Source organism: Mustela erminea, chromosome 11, assembly GCF_009829155.1.
Source record: "Mustela erminea isolate mMusErm1 chromosome 11, mMusErm1.Pri, whole genome shotgun sequence".
NCBI lineage: Eukaryota > Metazoa > Chordata > Mammalia > Carnivora > Mustelidae > Mustela > Mustela erminea.
The window spans coordinates 24,710,655-24,736,995 of NC_045624.1; the positions used below are offsets into that span (position 1 = coordinate 24,710,655).

General features: G+C 35.9%; 1 protein-coding gene across 5 annotated transcripts in view; it reads left to right on the forward strand.

Annotated features, from left to right (window-relative positions):
- GRM8 (glutamate metabotropic receptor 8) overlaps positions 1-26,341 on the forward strand; it is a 732,641-nt gene that overhangs the window by 484,776 nt on the left and 221,524 nt on the right. The window lies entirely within an intron of this gene.

Consider the following 26,341-nt stretch of genomic DNA (forward strand, 5'->3'; position numbering starts at 1 on the left):
GTAAGCTTCATTGAAGTAAAATACACATACAATGAAGGCAATTAGTTTAAGTGTATAATTTGATGTTTTTCTTTTACAAATATATACAGTTGTATAACCACCTCCACAACACAATCATGGTGTAGAACATTTTCATTACTCCAAATGTTCCTTCCCGCCTCCTTCAGTCAGTCCCTTCCTCACAATCCCTTTCCCAAATGCTTTCTGTTGGTGTATTTTTGCATTTTGAAAAATTAATAGGAAGGGTATTATGCATTTTGCAAGTTTGTATCTGGCTTCTTCTACTTAGCATAAAGCTTTGAAATTTATCCATGTTGTTGTGCCTGTAGTTCATTGCCTTTTTTTTTTTTCTTTCATGAATATACCACAATTTGTTTTTCCATTTATCAGTTGAAGGAATTTGGATTATTTTCAGAATTTGGATTATTTTCAGCTGAATATAGCTTCTACATGAATAAAGCTTCTACAAACATGGAAGTACAACTCTTTGTGAGAACATATGTTTTTGATTCTCCTGGGCACATACTTGGGAGTGGAATATCTGGACTGTATGGGAAAAATATGTTTGACTTCATAACCGTCAAGCTTTTCTAAAGTGGGTGCACCATTCTGTATTCCTAACAGCAGTATTTGTAGTATTTTATATAGTATATACATATAATATATATAGTACATATAATGTGTATAGTATTCCTAACAGCCGTATATGGCAGTTGCAGTCGCTTCACTCCTCTCCAATACTTGATATTGTTCATCATTTCAATTTTAGCCCTACTAGTGGGTGTATAATGATTTCTCATTGTGAATCTACTCTGCATGTTTGCGTTCCTCTACTTACTTAATCATCTTGTGTATTTTTCCGTATGCTGATTTACCATTTCCATTTCTTCTCTGATTGTTTCTTCAAATCTTTTACTCATTTTAAAAACTGAGTTGATTTCTTATTACTGAGTTGTAAAAGTTCATTATTCTAGAAAAAAGTCTTACATTTTTATATATTATATATATAATATAAATATTTTCTCTTTTCATTTTTATAGTGTCTTTTGACATTTTTTGCTTTAGTGAAGGCCAACTTATCAACTTTTTATTTTATAAATCATACTATTTTTAGTCCTAGCTAAGAAATTTATGTCTAACTCAAGATTACCAGAGTTTTCTCCTGGAGGTTGTAGAGTTTTACCTCTTTCATTTAAGTCTATGGTCAATAGGAAGGTCATTTTGAATATGGTATAAAGTAAGGTTTGAGGCTCATTTTTAAAAATATGTTCATCCTATTGTTTCTCCATCATTTTTTGAACAGACTACCCATTTCCCATTGAATATTCTTTTAGTGAGAATCATTTGAACACATATGTATGAGTCTATTTTTAGACTTGCTATCTTGTTCTGTAGATTCCTATGTTTATGTTTATGCTAATATCACAGTGTCTTGATTATTATAGCTTTATATTAGGTTTTGAAATCACGTAGTAAATTTTCTATGAAGCAACCATTATTAACTCATATTTTAACTATTTTTTGTAGGTTTCTTAGGCTTTTCTACATAAAAAATCATATTGTCTACAAATAAAGATAGTATTACTTCTTCCCTTTGTGTGTATATATATGCTGTTCAATTTTTCCTTCTGCTTTGTAATACTGGCTAGGACCTCCAGTACGATGTTGAATAAAGGTAGCAAAAGCTAGCATCCTTGTTTTTTATTTATCTTAGTTTGAAAGAATTCCATCTTTTACCAGTTAGTATGAAATACCTACCTGAATACATCTAGAAAATTTCAGTTTATAAATAGCTGCTATATAGTGTAACATATTACAACAAAATATTATAAGCTTTAATAATATTATATAAACATTAATGCATAGGATATATTTTTATAGATACATATATATATATATATATATATATATATATATATATATATAATGAATAACAGCATACATAGAAATGATAAGTACCTAGGATAGCAGTTATCTCTGGGAAACAAGGAGGAGAGGGAGAGAAATTAGGAAAAGTTCACAATTCTTCAGTTATATTTGTATTTCTTTTTTCTTTTTTTTTCTTTCTTTCTTTCTTTCTTTCTCTTTTTCACTTGAAACAAAACCTAAATACAAGTAGTATTTCCACAATTGGAGAAACTAGGAAAACTTTGTAAGTCTTTAATTAGCATCATAAGGAATATAAGCATAAAAACTGGACATTAATACTGTAAATATTTTTGTTGGTTAAGTAATGAGAAATAAGGTTTACTAATATGCTGGATGAGAATATGGATATTAGTGAAAATCAGGTAGGCTAATTTAGACCTGCTATTGTAGACAAAAGAGACCCATTGTAGTTTCTTGCTGTGTTATTAGGTTATAATTCTAGTAATTTATCATCAAATGGATTATTTGGTCTTAATTATAAAATCTTTGTACAAGCCAAAGGATTTGATCTTTTTAGAGTGTATGAGCCATACAGGTGATATAAATATATAAAACTAGAGGGAGATACGACCACCAAAGAAGATGGGGCTAGTGGCTAGGAATGTATGCCTTTCAACGCTTTAAAATTCAAATGTACATGTTTTGTTTGCCCAACAAAATATTCCTGCAGATGGAGTTATAAAGAGTGAAAACAGTAACAGCATGTTATAGACAAATCATCTGTCTTGGAAAAAGTAAATCAATACATATGACTATCCCTTTGTAACTAAATATTTTAAGGTAAATTGAAGGGTGATTTGACATGTTATCATGCTTAATGTATGCTGTGTGAAGAACAGTGAATAAGATGTTAGGGGTGCCAAAGATATAATTTGACTAACATAGTGCCCCATGAAAACTTATATTTCATTTAGGAGATAAAATATGGGTGTTAAAACTTAATAAGAAAAACAAAATAGTATGAATAAATATGTGTTCTGTATTTCTTTTATATTCTGTCATTACAAAGTGTATAGAAGTGTAAAACTGAAAAATAGAAACATAATTTAGATTACCTCTACCTTATGTGAAAAATAACTTCTTATCAATATATTTCATGTTTTATTGAGTAATTTTAGATGCCAAAAATGTTAATATATCTTTCTATTACTAATTATAAAATTTTTAACTTTTAGGGCAGTAGGTATGATGTCCCAGTAAAACAGTAATAATATCTAAATCGGAAAATTTCATTCTCTATTCCATGCAACACTGAACAAATTTCCTTGCTTTTAATAAATCTATAGCCTTCCATTCTGAAAAATTTATGATCTTAGATAACATTTAATAGTTCTTATGATTTATTAATATAATTTTTGTAATAGGAATGCTTTGTTAAAACATGGAACTATTTCTGTGGGTATGGTCATACCTTGAAGTTTAGTTTTTATTTTTTTTGATTCAACGGAAGTGTGATATTTTAAAAACATGACTCAAGTCTTCTAGATTTTCCTTTGAGGTTTTTTCATGGGGAGTTAAAAAAGATATGCACCTCATCTATTTTAAATAACCACATTAAAACTCTGATTGTAGCATTTTATGGTAAGGGCCTCTTTGCCATTTTAAGAAACAATGCTCTCTTAGCTTTCTTTAGGGAAATGAGTGTGTGCAAATCACTACGAGAATTTTCAGAAGATGTAAGTGATAGCAGTGGAAACTGAGTGTTCTGATGACAAGATCCTTGACTTACGTTTTTGGTTTTTCCTATTGCACCTGGCCCATAGCAGGAACTGAGAAATAGTTGTTGAATAGATGACCTATAGATCTTTGAATCTGTAGAACAAGACTCCAAACTCAAATGAATAAAAAGCATCACTAGAGAGTTTGTCTTCTTTCTATCAAATTATATAGATTCCTAACATGTATTTTCTAAATCAGATGTTTTCAAACATTTTGGTCCCAGAACCTTTTACACTTAGAATTATTAAAAACTCCGAAAAAGCCTTTGTTTGTATTATATGTGTTGATTATCCACATCAGAAATTAAAGTGAGAAAATTTAATGTATTTATTTATTAGTTCACTGAAAAGTAACAATAATAAGCGAATTACATCTTGACATAGGTACTAAATCAATTACATCTCAATATAGTTAACATTTTAATGAAAATAATTATTTTAACAGAAGAAAAAAATTTCTGAGAAGAGTAGTATTGTTGACACTTTTACAAATCTCTTTCATGTGTGGATTAATAGAACATAGCTTGCCTTCTTATTTCTATTGCATTCAATTTGTTGCAATTTGAAGTTCTAAGTGAAAAATATTGGGGAAAAAAATCTGGTCTCACATAGATATGTAGTGAAAGGGAAGAGTATGTTAATATCTTTTTCAATTATCATTGATACTCCATCACAATTTGACAAATAATGTTTCATAAAGGTTGATTCCAGTCTAGAATCCGAGGTTGTATCAGTAAACTTAAGATCTAGTTGGTCTATTTTGTGCTTTGAATGAATATTTTAACTATGGAAGATTTTGAAATTTTTGGATCACGTTGGTTCATTGAGTCATATATCTGTTTTAAATGTTAGAACATTTTATTATATAATAATAAAACATTATATTTATTAATATCACCACCAATATAATCAGGAAGGTCTGATCAGAAAAAAACGATTAAATTTGTAGAGGATTCAGATTTTTCCAAAGTGCTAATTTTTACTTGAAAGTTGAAGATTTATCATCTGTTAACATTTCCCCCCATTTTTCTTTTTCTTTTTTCTTTTTTTTTTAAAAAATTTTTTTTTTAAAGATTTTATTTATTCATTTGAGAGAGAGACAGTGAGAGAGAGAGAGCATGAGCGAGGAGAAGGTCACAGGGAGAAGCAGACTCCCCATGGAGCTGGGAGCCGGATGCGGGACTCGATCCTGGGACTCCGGGATCATGACCTGAGCCGAAGGCAGTTGCCCAACCAACTGAGCCACCCAGGCGTCCCTCCCCCCATTTTTCTTGAGCTAACAGGTTTATTTTGTTCATTTTTGAGAAGAAACTTCCAGATATCCAAGTCCCCTACCTGTAGTTTATCTGTCAGTTTTTCCAAGTAAAAAATCATGTATGATTTAAAAGGTGGCTAGTTCAGTTCACAAGAGAAAGGATTGCATACCTGCCCCCATACATACACCCCCTCATCACTCCCTGAGTCAAACATCATCCTTCAGTCTGTAATGTAAGTGCTTCATGTGTACCTTACATTTCATTACACAGGATACTACAAAGATTTTTACTCCAGTCAAGATTTTAAAAATCAGTAAGTTTTACTGCTTCATCAAGGTTATTCTTTCAGTGAAACAAGTTATATCTACATGTTTATATAAAAAGTTACATATATAACTGCATATATTTATATATGATATGTATCATATTCAATATCATGTATCATATATATTATATTTTATATCATATATATTATGTGACATATCATATATATTTTAATATATTTTATATATTATATTATACTAATTAATTTATTTTTTACTGCAAGTATGTAGCAGTGAGTACTATACTGACAACTAGTATAACCTAGTATGACCTGGCTGTACTTCCTTCTTCATGGTAAGATGTGAGCAACTCAAACATTATTTCATTAAAAAATTTCAGTATGTCTTGTTGGTTTAATTTCTTTAAGGAACACGAAGATAGAGAAAATGTTATGTTTAGCCATGGTTGGATTTCCTCTTCATTTTTATTCCAGGTCCCTTTCCTCCCCATCCCCTTCCTTTTTCTATAAGATTATGATTGAAATATAAGTTGGTATAGTTTTAAAAACTTGTCAGAAGGGTCAGTGTAAGGTATAACATGAAAAGTGGATAATTTTCATAGCACATGCACTGAAAATCAGTCTGTGTTCCTGGGACTACCCTCCATGTCTTCACATCTTTAAAAATGAGAATGGTAGACATTTTATTGGAGCTGCATTATAATATATTAAATTATAAAATCTTTATGTGGGAGAATGACTTTTTTTTTTTAAGATTTTATTTACATATTTGACAGACAGAGATCACAAGTAGGCAGAGAGGCAGGCAGAGAGAGAGGAGGAAGCAGGCTCTGCTGAGCAGAGAGCCCGATGCGGGGCTCGATCCGAGGACCCTGGGATCATGACCTGAGCCGAAGGCAGAGGCTTCACCCACTGAGCCACCCAGGTCCCCCGAGAGAATGACTTTTTAAACTGCTAATTAATTGCATCCATTCACTGAAATTTTACTACACATGACCTAGACTCAGTTTAGTACTAGTCTATTTTTCAGATATTAAAATTTTATGCTTTATTTTTCAGAGCATATTTTCAGTTAGTGTCTGCCATACACTGAGTTAAGGACATCATGGCAGGTACCACTTGACTGAGATGGGTTTTGTTTGGGGCTCTACCCATGGCCATGGGAGTCTTCAGTGCATGTGTATTATTTCAAAAAATTTGTGCCAAATACCCATTGTATACAAGAGAACAGTTCAGCCTCTGTGGGAAAAAATGAAGATACGTAAGATAAATTCCCCTCCAACAGGAAACTTGAAATCTAGTGGAAAGCCAACTACTATAAATTGCCAATTATCAAGATCTATCAGAATAAGTTTGTGACTAGGATTAGTAATGGAAGTATATGCAGATAGTTGTTTTAAAGGAGCCCAGTGGAGGGAATGATGCATTCTAACTGGGAAACTTGGGGAAAGGACAAATAGCTTTTGGTCAAGTCTTGTAGGAGTAAGGTGGATTCTGCTAAGTGAAGATGCGGTTTGTGGGTTATGTTCTAGGCAGAAGAAAGATTAAGAAGAGTGTAGAAACTGAGGATCAAAATATGTTTGGCATGTTTGATAATGACAAGTTGGCAGTGGGACACAGTGGGAGGTAGTTGGGAGGGTGATCTTTTCAGTAGTGGCATGTGTGGTTCTGGTAAGGGCCTATGATAGTGAGCAGAGGTTAATCCTTAAAATGCTCATCTTGGATTTTTTTTTTTTTTTGGTTTCTCTACATTTATTGTGATGTAATTGTGCAAGTGTAAGGTGTACAATATGAAGATTTGATATATGTATATATTTCAAAGTGATGACCACAGTAAGATTAGGTAATACATCGCTCATATAGTTTTGTGTGTTTGTTGCCTGGAATGGCCAGCAATCCCTGTACCAATGGAAGAAAGATTACACCAAACTTTGCTATGAAAGAGAGGAGAAGGCAAGGGGGTCAATGCTCAGAGGCAAAGACCTTTTGCTTTTTGCTCTCACCTTATTTTTGCTTCAGGATAATCATAAATCTTTATCACTCTGTTTCTCAAGCACTGATGTGTGATAAGATGTCTTAATGGAACTAGGAGGATCTGTTTACAGGAAAGATAGGATATGCTGATCTGTGTGTTCTATGAGTTCTGCAAAACGTAGCCTAGGGGACAATCCATACATGTATCTTAGATCACAGGGCAGCTGTTTGGGCTAAGAAAGCTTCCGGGAAGGCCACTCCCCACAGCATTCCTAAGGCAGAGTGGTCACACAGGCCTTGCATTCCAAAGGTCTCTGCCCTTCTCTGAAACCCTCCATCACCCCCAGCGGCCTCCGTGTTAGCAAACCAGGTGTTATGGATGATTTCATGCTCTACGTTAGCCCCAACAGTGCGTGTTGAGAACTTTTAAGATCTAGTCCCTTACAAACTTTCAAATAGTATACAATATTGTTAACTTAGTCAACTTTCTGTACATTTCATCCTCATAACTTACTCAGCTTATAACTGGGTGTTGTACCTTTGACCGCCTCCACCCGTTGCTTCCTCTGCCTCTAGCAACCAACAATCCACTCTGTTTCTATGAGTATTGTTTTTTCCCAAATGCCATATACAAGCAAGATCATACAGTATTTGTCTGTCTTTCTGTGACTTATTTCACTTAATATCAGGTTTCGTCCATGTTGTTGTTAAACAGCAGGATCCCCTTCTTTCTAAAGGTTGAATAGTATTCTATTATATAGGATATATTCACCACCTTTCTCTATGTATTTATCCATCAATGGATGCTTAGGTTGTTTCCATGTCTTGGCTAATATAAATACTCCTGCAATGAACATGGGGGCATAAGTATCTCTCCAAAATAATGATTTCATATCCTTCAGATATATACCCAGAAATGAAATTGCTGGGTAACATAATCATTTTATTTTTAATTTTTTTTTTAAAAAACCTCATAATGTTTTCCACCTAGGCATTTTAAAAATACCAAATCAAGGGAAATTTGACACTATTTTTAGGACCATTTTACAGTTCTGAAATATGCCTTCAAACTACTCTTCTTTCTTGCTTTTTTAATCTCTGATGGCACGTGGGTTTCTGACATATCCAGGGTAGATGCTTTCTCCTGATGTTCTACCTAGAGGTGAGATTTAAAAATGAGAAAGTAATATTTAAAAATCCTTTACTGGATTAGTTTTATTACAAAGATTTGATTTAATCATTGCAGCAATCCCAATATTATGGTAATAATACACGCATTATCTCATTTACTCTTCACGGCTCTATGGTTGACAGTCTTGGAACCCGCATTTCACAGGTGAAGAGCTTCGTGTCAGAGAAGTAGGTGGCAGAGTTGAAATTTAAATCCACTCTTCACTCTTATACCATCCTGCCTCCTACAGTCTTGTGGAAGGGAAGTGGCTCCAATACTTGTGCTCTCTATTTATAAATAAGCAAGCTAAGGTACAGGGAGATTGAAATAATTCGCCTGAATTCATATGCCTTCAAAAATGGCAAAGATAGGATTTTAGCGTCTGTTGGCTGTGCCTGCAAAGCCTTAGTTCTTTTCATGGCATTATGCTGTCAGCTCGTGTTGGACTAGTCTTACTTCCTGAGGACATTTCAGTTTTCCCACATTTGGAACTAGAGTCACAAGAAAAAAATCCTGGCTTTTTCTTAGGGTAAACAGAAAGGAAAGCAAATGATGCTTACACAATTATGGGCCCTTGCAGCCATGTGAAGTGCATCTCTGAGTTAAGCAAAGCTATTGCGTGACGGGCCGCTCTCATCAGACCAAATGCTCAGACACTGATTTCTTCCATTTGCAAATGGAGTTTTTTTTTTTTTTTCTCTTTGGTGGGTAGTCTAGGTTAGTGATTTCCATGCATGAAAACAGACCCATTAGAGCAACTTGGGAACATTGAACACACATGCAAACACACAGAGACATGTTCCTTGGAATTGTGATTCAGTATGTACCAGGGGGTGCCCAGTAATCTGTTTTCTAAAAGCTTCTTGATTGAGGCAGGAGAGTGCAGTGGTAAAGAGCTGATCTCAGAGCCAGATCTCAAATGCTTTATTCTCAGCTCTATAACTTTGGCAAGTTAGGTAGCCTCTCTACGTCAGTGCATCCTCTATATTTCAGTTCCCTATTTATTGTGGTTATTATGTCCAGCCTGGATTGAAAAACATTGGTCCAGAAGGTACAATAATTTAGATGGATATCAAGAGATGGGTAAGGAAATTGCATGAATCTGAAGCCCCATTCCCTAGCTATGTGAAGAGAAAGAGAACGATAATGGGATATACCCAGTTCTGCTGTGGAGTCCACTTATATTCAGGATGCATTGTTCAAATATTACAGTGTAACAGCTTAAGTATAGACCTATCAAATTAAAATCAGGATGATGTAGGTATAGAATAAACTGAAGTTCATTCTCAAGATGTTTACAACACAAGTGCTTAGTAAGCACATTAATATTGCAATCCAACTGCATGAGGGGCATTTGACCAAATTAAATGAAAAACAACACAACAACAATTTTTAATTACATTGCAGCATATAGTAGTACGCAATTACACACGCGGCTTTTCCTGGCAGCGAATCTATTTAGCAATGCTTTTATAGACTACAGGACCTTGGAGCTCATTAAAACCTGATAAGTTGTTCATTTCTATAGCGAAGAAATTGAATACCAGAAAGGTTAAGATGACTCTATAAAATCTGACATCTGGTTAGTTGCCAAATCGAGCCAGGAGTCAGACTTTAAATTTTTTGTTCTAATCGTGATTGTAGTAAAATTAGTTTTTTATTAAAATAGTTCCAACAACTCAGACCATTCAGTATGTCAGACTGGCTGGGAGATGCTGTGTTGTAGAAGAAAGAAAACAGGCTTGGACATCTTTAGACCTCAGTGGAAAGGCTCTCTCATTAACTAGATGTGTGGCAGGGTAGTAACTTAGCTTTAGTGAGCTTCAGCTTTCTCCTCTGTAAATGTAGTTTATAAGAAAATTCACTCCTGTTATTCACAGGTCCAGCACTCCCATGTCTCTATATTTGAGAGCAACTTCCAAGACCCATGGTGTGAAGCAAACCACATGCTTCAGAGAAGTGAATAACTTAGCTAATGACTGAGCATATTCAAATCTGCTGATTTTATCTTGAAGCTATAGAAATCTCTATTTCTTTAGAAATCCCTATTTCTTTATATAAAAATAAGCTTGAAAAGAAAGTCAACTGATGGTGATGATGATGGAAAAAAGAAATGAGAGAATATCAAATAAAGTCATGTTTCTTAGCAGATAGAGGAGGTTAGCATATATTTAAGAGTAGAATGTCAAATTCTATACTGGTTCAGATCCAAGGTATGACTGATTCTGCCATAAGTTCCATCTGCAGAAACTAGAGAAAGTGATTCCTGAAACTGTTTTAGTAAATGCTGTAATCTTTGCAAAACAACTCAAAGAAAATCAAACTTGAGGGCAAATTGAAATGCAGGAGGTAAAGATATGCACTGGAAACAATTGAATTAAACATGAATGTGATTTTAAAAACCAGAAGCCTGCATACAAATTTCCATATTTGAAAATTTAGCAATTTCGGAAAGTATTGGGATATCTTGCTTACAAATATAACTCTACTACAACTACTTAATAAAGTAATTATGAGGACCTTGGGATAAAACATATTATGTATTTAGCACATTGTTTAGTATATCCTTTGTTCTCAATAATAAGTATTTCTTCTCTATTTAATCTATACAAATAAAGTTTTACCATATAGGCAAATACATGTTTTATACTTGCTATCATTTTCTACGTAAAGGAGTAATCAGTTGCCCTTCTTGGTGTTTTTTATCACTAACTCCTAATTTCCACCACTTTCAGCTTCTCATTTTCATAGTAAAAGTTAAAATCTTATGACCTTTAATGTAGGAAGATGTTAATCAGAGTGGTAAATGTTTAGCCTTGCCTTAGTATTTTCCTTAGCATTTTCCTGAAAAAAAATTTTAATTTTATTTAACTGATGCTTTATTGGTGGCCAGTCGGAAAGTTCGATAGTTTTACTAGAACAGTAACCCTGCTTGAAAATTTAAGTTACCAAGTATTATGACTGGTTTGTATCCCTGCCTGAAAGAAATGTGAGGCATTAGGATAAAACCGGCCTGCAGAAATCATCTGTGGCTAGAGAACTCTTTGAACATACTTTCCTGATCTTTCAAATCCAGAATTGCTGAGTTGGAGTCAGAGGTAATAGAGTTTTCCTTGCAAGCCTATGGAACTCAGCTAGGTGGTCTACGTAATTTGTTCAGGGTCATGGAAGTAGTGCTTATTTGAGTCTGGATCTGTGACCTGGGAGCCACTTTCGTGTTTGGTATTAGCATGGAGTTCCCGGTTTAGCAGTAAGTCTTAGTTTAAGACTTTTTTTTTTTTAACTATGCATAAGATACCTGCGTTTTATTCAAATATTTTTAAACAGCCATTGATCTTTTCAGCAAAACTAATTCAATTGGACTTGATAGGAGTTATATCCTAGCAAATAAAAAATGGCCCATGTTAATAGAGATGGTATCAGCCTGTGGCTTTGTGTTCAGTGAAGCGTCTCTATGCTTGATAATCAGTTTGGGTCTTGTGAAGCATCTTTACTGTTCAGGAGCTAGGTAAACAGCATGGTAATTGTGTGACTGGTTGTTTTCATCATCCTTAACGTTGCCTGGCATTTATTTATACGAGCAGCCTATGGTTTTGGAAGGGTGCTTTGGGATCTCTCGGGATGAACAATGCTGTAGAAATGTAAGTCAGCATAATTACTAAAACATTTATAGCTTGTATTAAACTAGAGTTAGAAGCTAACATCAGTAGAAACTATTAGTAATTATATAAAGCGGTTGTGGGAGAATTAACTGTCTGCAAAGGGAAGGTTTTGAGGAGATTTCACCAGGAACATGCAGAGCAAAGGTTTAAACCTCTTGGGAAGAATTACTCTAAAACCTCAGTGTTAGATATTAGGTGACTCAGCAAGACACCATGATCTTTAAAGAAAGGTGAGATACAGCGAAGTGAATATTATACACATTTACGCTCTAGTAGGATTGCTCGTGATTTGCACGAACGGCCGGTATGTGTGCGACACGATTTCGAGTAACCTTGGTGGGGAACTTCAAGAGGATTCACTCCAATTCCCAATCGCGGCTCCTCCTACTGCTGCTATTTCATTACAACGTTGACATCAGAAAAGAAAGTGGGAGGAGTTTATCTTCTGTTCCCATAAAACTGTTTCCAAAAGACTTCATTTCTATTGGAAAAGGATCTTGCCAAAATTACACATGGTGAAAAAAATTGGTTATGAAAATCGTTATTTTAACATTAGTGGTCGATACGGAACCTGTCTGATTCCTTCTCTCCTTCCTTCGACAACTACCTGGAAAACAGATAAACATTGTGTACGCGTTGCCGGTTTCCTTCCTTAGCTTCTGGAATCTGGTTACTTCTTTCCTTTCACATCCTACCACTGTTTCTTTCAGATCAGATTTCCACATTGCTAACGGCTCTGAACAGTTGTCTTGTTCGTCCTCTATGACCTGTTTGAAGTATTTGAAACACTTAACTTTCTTTGGAATTTTCTTCCTCACCCTCTTTGGATCTCCTCCTCTCCTCCTCTTCCTCCTTTTCCTCGTCTACGTCTCTAATAATTATTTGTGGTCTGCCTACGCCTCTCCTCTCAGTTTAGGGTTTTACAAGGTTCTATTCCCGTACCTCTGTACTTTCTGCATAACATCTCCTGCCACCCAACACTATACCCTTGACCACTCCTGTGGCTTCAGTGACCTCTTCTATATCATAATGTGCCATAGTTCTGACCTAGACCTTTCATTTATCCAGCTGTATTCTGCACCAATGCACTTGGATCTTGAACTCATCAAGTTCAAAATTAAGTTTATCATTTCTCACTCTAACCTATTCCTTTGCTTGAATTTCTCCTCTCAGTGAGTGAAAGAGAGTCCGCCTAGTCCCTCAAATCAGGAAACCTAGACCCATTGAGACTCCTTTCTTTCCCTGTCTAGTGTTTCACCAGTACTGAAATCTATTCTAAATCCGTTCCCTCCCCTAGATCTCTCCTATCTTAATTGAAGCCATTACAATATCTTGCTTGGATTATTGCAATAGCATCCCATTTCCCTCTTTCAGCTTGGTTCTCTTTTCAGTGTATCCTCCACAGAGCAGCCAGAGGGCTTGTTTTCAAAACATTTATCTCATCACATTTTTCTCTTGCTTAAAGTTACTAAATGGCTCCCAGCAGTTTTTAGCATCCTAACCGAAATCCTTGGCTTAGCACATTGCATCTTCCCTGTAAAGGTTCTTTTTTTTTTTTTCTTTTTTTCTTTTTTTTTGCACAAGTGCCCTTCACTGGTGCTATACTGGGCTGTGATTCTGTAAATTAATCATGCTCTATCACAGCTTTGTGATCACTCATGTTGTCCCCCCACCCTTCTTTTTTTTTTTTTTTAAGATTTTATTTATTTTGTTTGACAGATAGAGATCACAAGCAGGCAGAGAGGCAGGTGGAGAGAGAGAGGAGGAAGCAGGCTCCCTGCTGAGCAGAGAGCCCAATGCATGGCTCGATCCCAGGACCCTGGGATCATGACCTGAGCTGAAGGCAGTGGCTTTAACCCACTGAGCCACCCAGGCGCACCCCCCACCGCAACCTTCTTTTAAGAGAATTCTCACTTGTGTCTTTGACAGGTCCCCTTTTCCTCTTCATTTCCAAACTCAGCCCTAGGGCCACCTCTAGAAAACCTTTCTAGACTTGAGTCCATCGTCATTTACTAACTTTAGTCTGATTTCAATGTTCCTCCTCCATGTCCCTTAGTAAGTAACACTCACTGTGCTGCAGGTGAATTGCACATATACTTGTCTGCCTCTACCTAGACTACAGTTTTCTTGAGGGTAGAAGTCATGACTTATTTGGCTTGATTTTCTCATGCCTTGGTTTAGTGCTCAGCTAAGTACTGTTCAACAAATATTTGCTAAATGAATGAAAAAAAAATTAATGAGCATTGGAAATGGCTATTTTGTAAGCCCATTGGTAAAGAAGAGACTAGAAAAATGACATGCTAGTGTTAAACTTAATATCATGTGAGCAGTTATCTTTAGAGGGAAAACGAGAAAGGCCAGGTTTTATTAAAGTGGACATTGGGGAGGGTATGTGCTTTGGTGAGTGCTGTGAAGTGCGTAAACTGGACGATTCACAGACCTGTACCCCTGGGGATAAAAATATATTATATGTTTATAAAAAAAATTAAATTAAAAATAAAAAAATGGTATGTAGCTGATATGTAATGCTGAATCTCTAAGAAACTTGGCAGGTTTGCTATAACGACATTTCCCAGTCAGACAAATCTTTGGATATTTAGAACTATGACCATATTTGGTTTCCTATAGAAAAGCTATTTAAAGTAGTGATGGACTGCACTTTTTCATTTCTATTAAGATATTTTGACATCATGTAGCCTCAGAGGATAAAGAGTAGCAAAGGTTAGAAATATTTAGGATGCTTTATCCCCTAAATATAATGGGAGGGACATAAAAATACCCAGATTGCAATTATAGACTCATAACTTTGACACACATAATTAGTGAAGGACCTTTTCCGAATTACAGGACGGACTGAATATATCAAACATGGCAAATGGCAATGCTTTTGCTTGGTTACTGGGTTATGTTTATAAAGTCTAGGACATTTTTGTATCCTGTTCTGGGGGTTCTGTTTACACATAATTTAAGCAGTTGAAGATGAGCTAGAATTCCCATAGGTGCAGAGTTGTAAAGGTGTTGCACATTTCCAATTAATGAGAAAAGCCCATACATGCACACATGTTATACATTAGATTGTTTCTGATTTACCGTAGCACATTTTGGCGGAGGTCTTCCTGGCCTCTGGTTCCCAAATAGATCCCAGAATTGCTGTTGGTATTGCCCATACTAAGCAAAATTTTCAGTTTGTGCTGAGCCACAAGTCTTTTGTACCCAGAGCTGACATCAGCCTTCTGGAAGAACTTAACATTAACAATCTGTGTGCACTTCCATTTAAGGTACTATGCACAAATATTGGGCTCTTCTGGTTCTTGAATCAAATTGAGCATTAGCAAGGCTTCATTCCCATCCAGGGAAAGAAAGACAGTTAGTGCCCAGGTGTCCCTCTTTCTGCCTCCAGCTTTCTAGTGTTCCAGAGAACCCATTTCCCCGCAGGTGCACAAACGGGACTCACAGTGTCTCCATCTGTGTCTTTTTGTCTATGCCTTTCTTTGTTCTTGTGATTAGAGCTTTTGAATTGTGGGTGCCATCTAAAAAAGAATCTTTGCCTTTTCTTGATTTGAGTATCCTGTGGGGACAGGGCTCTACAATACTGAACAGGTTTCATTTTGAAAAAGAAATAATTCAATGGAATCTTGATAATAACATGGTGTCATTTGTATATGAAGAAGATGACAACCGTCTGTTTACTTGTTCACTTATTTTCTTAGGAAAAATTCTCAAACATGTTACCACTGCCTTTAAGATTCTTGGTAGATCCTATCAAATTGCCCTATGTTGTTACACACACACATTAGTAGTGGGTAAGTTGACCTATCTTTTTGTACATTATAAAAACTGGGTATTATTATTATTTTCATCTTTATTAATACTAGAGGTAAATTTTATTTTATTGTTTTAGTTTGCATTTCTTTTATTCCTAATGAGCTTAAAAGTTTTTATATACTAATTAGCCAATTATATTTATTATTTTTAAAATTGATTGTTTGTTACTTTGCCTATGTCAGGTGTTCCCCTGTTTCTTATTGATCCAGAAGAACCTCTTTTAGATTAAGTACATTAACCCTTGATCTGACATCTATCTTATAAATTTATTTCTGTAGTTTATTCTTTCACGTACACTGTTCCTTGTGCGTCAGCAATTTAAACAGATTATAAAGTAGCATCTATCAAGATTTTTTTCTCTACCTTCTGTCTTTGTGTCATGCCTAGAAATGTGTGTTGATAGTCCTATGGAAAAATCCTGGGAGAGGACTGGGTTATCCAAAAATATTACCGTTCCAGGAGGTTTTTCTTTTTATGCTCCAAACTCTCAACTAAATTATTTGGAATCTGAGTGCCTCAAGCTGTAAGTCAAATGATGCAAATTTCGTATAGTACAATAGTTTGAATTAAGGTCAATGTTATATTTGAATTACACAAATGTAATTAGATTTTAGTGAAGCAATTTCAAAGGATTGTGTGTCACTTGTATAGGTAGGAGCCAGCCTGTGAATGTTTGATCACTTGTAGGAGGCATGGCTACTCTGAGTTAGTTCCAGGAGGCAGGGAAATAGCCTTCTGCTCTTCTCTCTGGGACAAACAGAAGCATGCATGCACACATGCACATATTCTGATCTCTGCCATTATAATTATGGGATGCTATTTCTCATCTGGTCTAGTGAGATGAACCCAGCCTTTCTCTTAGACGTACAACTGCCTTGTGGTGCCTACTTCCATACCATTCCTGTTTTTCCTACATCCTCCAGCTGGTATGTAGCAGACTGACTACCAAATGTCTTTCTCTTTGCTATTGCTGGAGACTCTTTCTCACCACTGCCTCTAGGGATGCAGATCTCAGTAAGCCTTCTTGTTTTACTCGCATCTACGGGGTTGATATTTTCCAAGATGTCTCGTTCACATCAAGTGTTTCAACTAGGAAACTAGTTTTAAACTACACAAAAACAGATACACTATATTTTCAGAATTATTAAAAAATATTTTTTCTTGTAGCTCTTTCATGATTCCTTCCTTTATAATGAAGTATTGATTTCACCTTCATTTTATATTGTAAGACATGAGGTAGACATCTAACTTTTTAACTTATGGATAGCCAGCAACCAACAGTATTTATAGAAAAAGCCATCAGTTTTTTCAATGATTGAAATGGCCATTTTGATCATCTGCTATACTATTACATTTTCTGGTTTTGTTTATAAATTTCTATTCCACTGATCTCACTTTTTTGTGTGCTAATAAAACTTCTGTGTTAAATATTATAGTTGAATTAATATATATTAATATCTGGTAGAATAAGTGGCCATTAGTATGGGTTTCAAAATTGGCTTTATTCTTCTATAGGTAAGTACATTGCATAACGTTCCTTCAAAAAACTAAATTGAGATTTCCTTTAGAAATGGGGTAAATTTACAAATCAGCTTGGAGAGAATACCATATCTATACTAGGTAGTAATGCAAAATTTTTATCCAACTTATGTGTGGCTCTCAGTAATATATTACCAGTTTTTAATATAGTTCTGGAAAATTCTAAATTTATTTATGAGCATTTTATATTTGCTGATGTTATTATTATTATTATTATTTTGCTGATGTTATTATTAAAGGGTTTCCCCCATAGTATTTTAAGGTGATTATTGGAGGTATATTAGTAAGTTACTAGGATTTTTTTTTACATAAGGATTTTATAAGTGGCACTTTAATTTGCTACCTAATTACTTCTAGTGGAGTTTCAGATGATTCAGGTATTTTTTTCAAGTACACATCCATGTTAGAAAATGAGCATAATTTTGTCTCTTCCTTCTCTTTCTTTACCTTATTTTTTTTAGTTGTCTTATTACATTGGTTAAGACATCCAGAATGACATGCAACACTGATTATAATACTGGGCATCTTTGTTTTGACCCTAACATTAAAGATACAAAGTTAATTGTTGATCTCTGGTAGTTACTGTTGACTGTGCTAAAAACTATTTTTAATTTAACTTTTTTCTGAAAACATAATCACTATGAATTTTGTTCTTTAATTTGTTAATGAATTTATTAAAGTAATTTATTCCCAAAACACATTTGATCAGGCTCACAACTAAGCAGAAATAGTAACTCAAATGAAATGCATAATATAGGATAGGTAAATTTTAAAATTGAATTTTATAAAACTCTCTACATGCTATATTAATATTTTTGATAAAACAAAAGAAAAATGTAATTTTTCCTTCATGATTTAGGTCATTGTAGTTAGCAGGAGTGAAAGATTTCATTAATATATCTTCCTTTAAATTAGAATATGGAGAGATTTTACTACTAACTCTCAAAGTGAAGCTCATACTAGATGTAATATTCAAGAGACTAAAAAGAATTTGTTCATTAGAGGCTTCAAATTTTTCTTAGATAATTTAGAGATAGTTGCTTTTGCTTCTGAATAGACTTAATTACATAATTTCTTGGATTTCTTAATGGGGCTCTTAATTTGTACAATAATTTTTCATACAATTGATCTTTTATCATCCTTAATAACCTATCTACAGTTTTTCAGTTTAAGTTAAATTAAATACTTTAAATTAGTTTATTTCAAATTATATTAAATACATTATATGGTGAAAAAACATGATGGCACATGTTCTGGCTACCTACTAAGTTTGGTTAATGACCATACAAAAGGAATAACTTCTGACACATTTAATTAGGCTTTTGGTGGTACTTCCTAGACTTTATACGTTACGGCAATTTGTCTAATGTCAAATGAAATTAGGTCCCAAATAGGAAATGTGTATTACCTCCTATGGAGAGGAAGCTTTTACAGTATTGCACTAAGAAAACCTCATTTAAAAAGAAAACACTCGGGGTGCCTGGGTGTCTCAAGTGGGTGAAAGCCTCTGCCTTCAGCTCAAGTCATGGTCCCAGGGTCCTGGGTTGGAGCCCTGTGTCTGGCTGTCTGCTCAGCAGGGAGCCTGCTTCCCCCTCTCTCTCTCTGCTTGCCTCTCTGCCTACTTGTGATCTCTGTCTGTCAAATAAATAAATAAAATCTTTAAAAAATAATAAAATTAAATTAAAAAAAGAAAACACTCTGTTTTTAATAATACAAATGACATACCTAATTGATTACTTAGAATTATTTTCTATTTGCAAGCATTTATTGGATAGAATGAGAAAAAAAGTATTCTCATTGTCTGGGAAAATATTTGTATTCAGAATTTATATGAATATATATGCATTTATCATAATCCATGATTAAGTAATGATTGTGCATATACTTAGTGAAATAAACTAAGCTAAATTTGAGTGCTTCTAATGTCTTATTACTGGTATGAGTGAGATTGTGGAATATGAGAATACTGTGTATTAAATAAAGAAATCTTAAGTAGAAGACTGGGATACCTAGAAATAGTCCATATTAATAATAAAATGTCAGAGAATGCCTAAATTCAAATGAGAAATTTCTGGGATAGAATTTATTTCTCCTGTGTCTACTATGATTGGGAATATCCAGGCAATATTCCTTCAATTTGTTCTAATTGAAAGTTTAGAAATTAGGAATTAAAGAAAAATTATAAGTTAGCAGGTGGAAATAGAAACCAGTAAACCCATAAAGTGATTCTTCAAATTTCTGAGATGATTCAAGCCCAAGGGTAAATATTTAGGTAAATTTGGGTTTACACTTAACTTAGTTCTATAATAATTTCTCAGGATGTCCATTGTTGTTTTCATATCCTATTGATAATGGCTAAGGTGTCAGACCTAATCAAATGTGATCTCAATGTAGTTAATCAGTATTAAGCCTTCCCAGAAGAATGTTAGGAGAGCACATGGCTAAAGAATGATAAAAATCATTTTTACTTTTATAAGCATCTTTGCAGTTGCCAAATTTTGTTTAATATGAAAACATAATCGAACACCTCCCTTCTTTGAGGTTCCGTTAGGCAGATAAATGTATTCTAAAAAGAATCCTTTGGGATATCTGGGTGGCTCAGTCAATGAAATGTCTGCCTTTGTGTTAGGTCATGACCCCTGAATCCTGGGGTCAGGCTCCCAGCTCAGTAGGAGTCTGCTTCTCTGCTTCTCTCTCTGCTCCTGCCCCTCCCTTGTGTTCCCTCTTTCCCTTTTTTTAAAGGGAAAAACATTTTCTTTAAAAAACATTTTCTTTAAAATATAAGCATAGATACATAATTAAAATTATAACCTTTAACCATGTTCATTAATAAAATATTGTGTTTATTAAATGATTACATTCAAGACAAGAGACATTATATGTAATGATCAAAAGATGTCTTGATAGTTGTCTTGATAACTAAATTAACCGCATAGCTATTACCTTCAGATGTACATAGCTAATAGATAACATCAGTTCTTCTGTGTTCTGTCCTAAAATACACCTGTTTCCTTAATTTTATAATTTTATTAGTAACCTCAGCATTACCCTGCTTTTGAGCAGGATACCTACTACTTCCACATCTCTCTCCATATTGATCCTCCCCTTTAAATGGTTACCATGTATTGTATTTTCCATCACATTATCTCTTCCACTTTTTCTTCCCTCCTTCTAAAACTGTTGTTATAGCTTTCTGTGCTGTCTCTCTCTTGCATATACAAAACAGGTTAACACTCCTTAGACAGTCTATTTTTTATACTAAGAAGTTTTCATTCAGCTCTGCATTATTTACGAAAAGATTTATAAATTTCCTGGTCTCACATCCAGGGTTCTCCATGATCTACCCCTGATCCACTTTTCCAAATTCACTTTCTAATTTCCCTAGAGTGACTCTTGCCATTGCATTCCCAGTAGTATATTTATTGTGGCACAAACGGACCTTCATCCCATATCTTGGATCTTTGCTCATGCATCCAACTTCCAAAGTCTTCTTATTTTGTGTTTTCTATCCATTTAGGTCTTCCTCTTTTATTTTCAAATCTCTGTTCAAGCTACACAGCCTTCATTTTGATCATGACTTCTCCAGCTTCTAAATCTCTTCATTGCCAAAGCCATTTCTTTGACATATATACTGTTTATGTGTAGGTCTGTTGCTGATTTTCTCAACCAGTGCCATGAGCCTTAAATCATGATCTGATCTAATAAAGAGACTCAAACATTGCTCTTACATGACTACTTCACTATTCATAAGTCTCTGCTTTTGTTTCAGCTCTTGTTTAGGTCTATGTTTAGTTTTGTTTTTCCTATTGAGCTTTCTCAGTAGAAAGATGGTCTTTCTAAACTCTTAGATATCTAAGACTGTATTTCTGTTCCCTGAACTTAGCTGGGTGAAACCCATGGACTTTTGCTCCAGAATTGTTTAGATTTGTTATGTTGTCTTCTGACATTTAATGCAGTAGAAATATCCCAGAACAGTCTGATTTTCTTAACCTTAACTCTTTATTTAAGGTCTTTTGTTTTGCCTCAAACTTAAGAGACATTTACTTTCTTATCCTTGTAATTCTAAAAATAATTGCCAGAGTTTGTTTAAGTGTAAGGTGTCTGGGATTTCAGGCCTTGAATTCTTGAGATCTTGGATAGGGAAGAATCATAGATAAAATAAGATAATCACATGGCACCCAGGTGGCTCAGTGGGTTGAGGCCTCTGCCTTCAGCTCAGGTCATGATCTCAGGGTCTTGGGATAGAGCCCCCACGCTGGGCTCTCTGCTCATCAGGGAGCCTGCTTCCTCCCCCTCTCTCTCTGCCTGCCTCTCTGCCTGCTTGTGATCTCAGTCAAATAAATAAATAAAATCTTAAAAAAAAAAAATAAGTGATGCATCACTTTATTTTGGACTACTCTAATACTCAGTATCTCCCAAATGTGGGATTTCCAAACTGGAAAATATAGCTTATACTGTGGGCCTTAGTGAAGTTATCTGCTTACTTGGGGTAAACATGCGCAGCCAGTCACACAGATGTTAGCAGCTTCCCCAAAGGGCCAAGCTCCAGCAGGCTCCGTATATGTGGAAGTGGGAAATGAGCATTCGGGTAAGCTTCCTCTCTTTTAAAGAGCAGGAAACAACCCCCTTTTTCCATTAGTAAAATGGGCCAAAGAACATCCTGGGCTCCCTCGAAACATGTGAGTGCTTACTTTTCTGTGGAGAGCTCTGAAGTAGATGAGGAAATTAGAAATGACTCTGCATACTTAGGGCCCCATCCCCCTCCCCATTTTTTTAGAAAAATATTAAGCTTATTCTCCCATTGAGAATTCTCCTGAAATTCTTAGCTTTGATTTTTGTTCTTTGCGCTCCCCATTCATCATATTCATTTTGGTCACTTTCACCTCGGTGTCTCTTTTCTTTCTATTCAGGAATAGCCTCTAATTCTGCTTCTGTATTCTTAACATGGTTTTTCCTTGCTCTATTTCATGCCCTCGCTACCCTCCAATATAAATGATAATAGAGCTGACACCTATTTTTTTTTCCTTACAGTTCTTTATTTCTCTCATCTCCCCCTTCCCTCGTACTATTGACCTTTTATCCTCTTTTTATTCATTCCACAAAGTGTTTGTTAAGCAGGTACCTTTTACCAGGCATTGTTCTAGGCACTGAAATATAACAATGAATTAATAAAATACTTGCTGAACACTTGATCTGTTCCAAGTACTGTTTTAAGTACTTGTTTATATCAACTCATTGAATCTACTGGATTACCCTATAATATAGCTCTAGAGGTCATCAGAGACAAACCCTATGGTAGCATTTGCATGCAAAAAGCTTAATTGGGAAGGGATCTCAAGGAGCACTGGCAAAGGAGTGGAGTTCTGAGATGGGGAAGGAAAAGAAGAAAAGGAAGCCATTATAGGGTGTGGAGGCTATGGACCACTGGGGCTCAGTCCAGTTGCAAATAAGGGCAGCTACACTCAGTAATATATGAGAAAAATAAAGCAAAGAGAGGGTAAGTAACTTGCTTAAGCTCATGCAGCCAGGAAGTGGTGATCAGGGTTGGAATGCAGCCCTTTAATCAGTAGGGGAGTCTGCCTTGTACAATAGCGCTGCCTAGGAATCTGCCTACTTCAAAGCGATGCGGGGTGTTATGCCCCAATAATGGGTCCGTGATTAAAGTGGCGAGACTGATACAAAGCGAAAGTCAAGCAAATCTTTATTTCGAGCCAAGCATCAAGAATCTAACTGAACGTTCGGGGCCGCACCTCTTGCAAGAGAGGGCAACCTTTCTCTGTTTCACAGGCTAGCTTTTAAGCGCAAAGGCCATGCAGTCGGGCCTGGCCACGCACAGCTGGCCAATGAGATTGTAACACACACAGGAAGCCCCACAGTGATGCTAGGTGACCAATCGAGTTACAATTTACCCTAGTAGACATTTGAACCAGCCTATTACACCTTGACTGGGATTGGCGCCAAAAGGGCTCCCAAAGGGCGGGGCCCATACTCCTTGGTAACCAGGAAGACAGTACGCATGCTCCCCCCATTGATCCGATGTCTCCACCTGGCCTGACCCACCTTTGTATCTGGGCTTTGTTACCTGTAAATCCCCTGGGGGAAGGGGAGCAGGGACAATTTCTAATAGGTCCAGGTGGGGGGGGGCACTAAAGAGTGAGGGAAGCAGCTGTTGAACTGGAAGAGCCTTCCTGAAGAGGGCACCTGTGTACAGAGTCACGAGTGAAGCAGGTCATGAATGAGATGAGCCTCAGGACCAGCTCAGAGAAGAACCTTTCAGTTTGCATGGTTAAAATGTAGCAAGGAGATTGGGTGGCTGGGGAGGGTAAGTTGGTGGGGGAGGGTGGGGGAGAGAGTGACAGGTAGCCAGGAGCCTTATCTTACAGGGCTAGAAGCCTGTGTAAGACTTCCTGTGTTTTAGGCTCTCACATCGTTAATGATGTTCTTTCTCGTCTTGTCTTCTGAGATGTTCATCCAGGGCTGCAGCTGAGATGCTGTCATTTCTTCTCTTCCTCTGACCTTTCTGCATGAAGGTCTTTTTCCTTGTTTTGGAGCATTTTCCAGAGGCACTCTGTGTTTTTATTTTCTTGTCTGGGCATTTGTGTAGCAGGGACAACCTCTCCAGTGTGGGTGTGTTCCTTCTCTGTGATTTTCTCTCCACTCCTATGTTTGGTCTTTCACGACTGAGCAGACCTCGGGGGAATGCACAGAGCTCAGAGCCCCATTCCTCCCGTCTAGAAGGTTCATGTTTTTCTACAACATGACTGCTCTGCAATGAGGTCTTTTCTTCTGCTCCAACCATGAGCCAGCCAGGTGGGGTCCATAGTTCTTCAGGAAGTAAAGGGGATTCAGTGGCCATGCAGAGACAGCATTTCAGGCCGTGCTGCCGGCAAGGGTGCGGGCAGGAGTTGGGTGGCTGGGCCCTGGATTTGTGAAGAGGAGCTCCCGGGGTGTGCAAGGTAGTAGTTGCCCCCAGAGATGATTCTTGCTGCCTCAAAAGGCAGCACTGTGTAGTAGACACCTTCTCAACAATTATTTTCTTCCTGGCATTTCTTAAAATGAAATGACGTTCCTGTGCACCACCCACTTCCCTGTGTCTGTGGGGGGTTGTAAGTTTCCTAATGTACTAGAGGTAACTCTACCCCTTTCTTGCTGAATTCATAAATCACTTCAGAATGCAAGCACTAATGTCATCTTAGATGCAATTATACATCAAGATTACATGAAAGAATATGAGCAAGACAAGGCTTGCTGCACATGTCATAGCTTACCTCAGTGCCCAACTACTCCGTTTTTAGGTTGTCAAAGATCTGTCCTGTCTTCAAGGTAGTGGGTGGCAATTATGGGATCTAGGAAGCCAAACAGCAGACAGCAGACCTATGGTTTTATTGATGGCATTTCAGTTGAGTAGCAGGTTTGGGATGTTTTTGTTTGTTTTGTTTTGGTTTTGGTTTTTTGGTTTTGTTTTGTTTTTGTGGGAACTCCATTAGGTATAGTTTTAAATCCACCATAAGCCATTTAAAAACTCTCTCCAGATCCTAGAGATTACTGTTAGTACTTTCTTTAGCTGATATTATTTGTGTTTTTTTTTTTCTTTTTTTGGTGCCCATAGTTATTTTAGTGGAAGATTAGAAAAGCCTGTTCAGAAACATCTACCTGGATGGCGGTTTATCTCATTGAGTTTTTTTTAACTCACTGTACCAGTTCAATAAAGGTAGATTTTTCATTTAAATTGCTTTAGATTCAAAAACTGTACTTAACAACCTCTATTATTTTGAGGCATTACAATTCTGAATCAGTTACTGTTTCTGTATTTACATAGCCCACATATATTAATTATGAATATCAATGGCTAGAGTTGTTTTGTTTTTTAAGTAGGCTCCATTCCCAGTGTGGGGTTTGAACTCGTGACCCTGAGATTAGGAGTTGTATACTCTACTGAGCCAGCCAGGTGCCCCAAGATTTTTTTAAAGTGTGTTCTCAATGTAACCACATACCTCATACCCAAACCCACAGTTTATAGAATATTTTAAAGACTGTCTTATTGAACTTACATATTGATATTCATTAATATGTAAATATGTATATGTATTACAAAATACTTAATATTAAAATATTCTACTTAATACATTTACTAGCTAAAATTATTTGACTTTTGTGATTCAATAATTATGTAAAAGTATGTATGTACTTGTATAGTTATATCATTAAATAAAATATTAAATATATTAAAATACATATGTATGTTTACTAATAGTATATGTATTTAATAATGTTTTAAAGATATTATATTACCCAGTAATTGGAACATAGCTAATTAAATACTGTGATATACTTTGAGGAAATCTTATTTTGTTAAAGAGGAAAATGATACATAGAAAATATGTATATTTTAAATGCTTAACAATATTTTTTGAGTGATGACCCGTTATTCATGCAAACAACAAAAACATATATTTCTAACCCTTTTGGAGCAAATCTTGGGTGGCCAGTCTTGATTTCATGAGAATTTTCTTTAGAAAATTCTGGCCTTTGGAAAAAACTGGCCTTACGGTTTTGTTTTGCTTTAAACTTACTTCATTTTTGTATCGCTCTTCTGTGGGATATACCAATTTTCATAAAAGCCTGAAGATATTTTTAAAGACTTTATTTACTTGAGAGAGAAAGAGAGAGAGAGAGATTGAGAGAACAGGGTAGGAAGAGGGGCAGAGGGAGAGGCAAAGTCCCTGCAGACCTGGGAGCCCGATGTGGATCTCGATCCCGGGACCCTGGGATCATGACCAAAGCCGAAGACAGACTCTTAACTGACTGAGCCACCCCGTCACCCTAAAACCTGAGGATTTTTTTTCTGGGAAGTTGGAGCAGATACTTTCCAACTTCTCCAGTGTATTCTGAAATAGAATGGACATAGGCTCAGAGGCAGGGAAGGGCAGTGAATTCCTGAAAGGAAGTCCCAGGAAGATTATAGCAATAGAACAATTGGACAG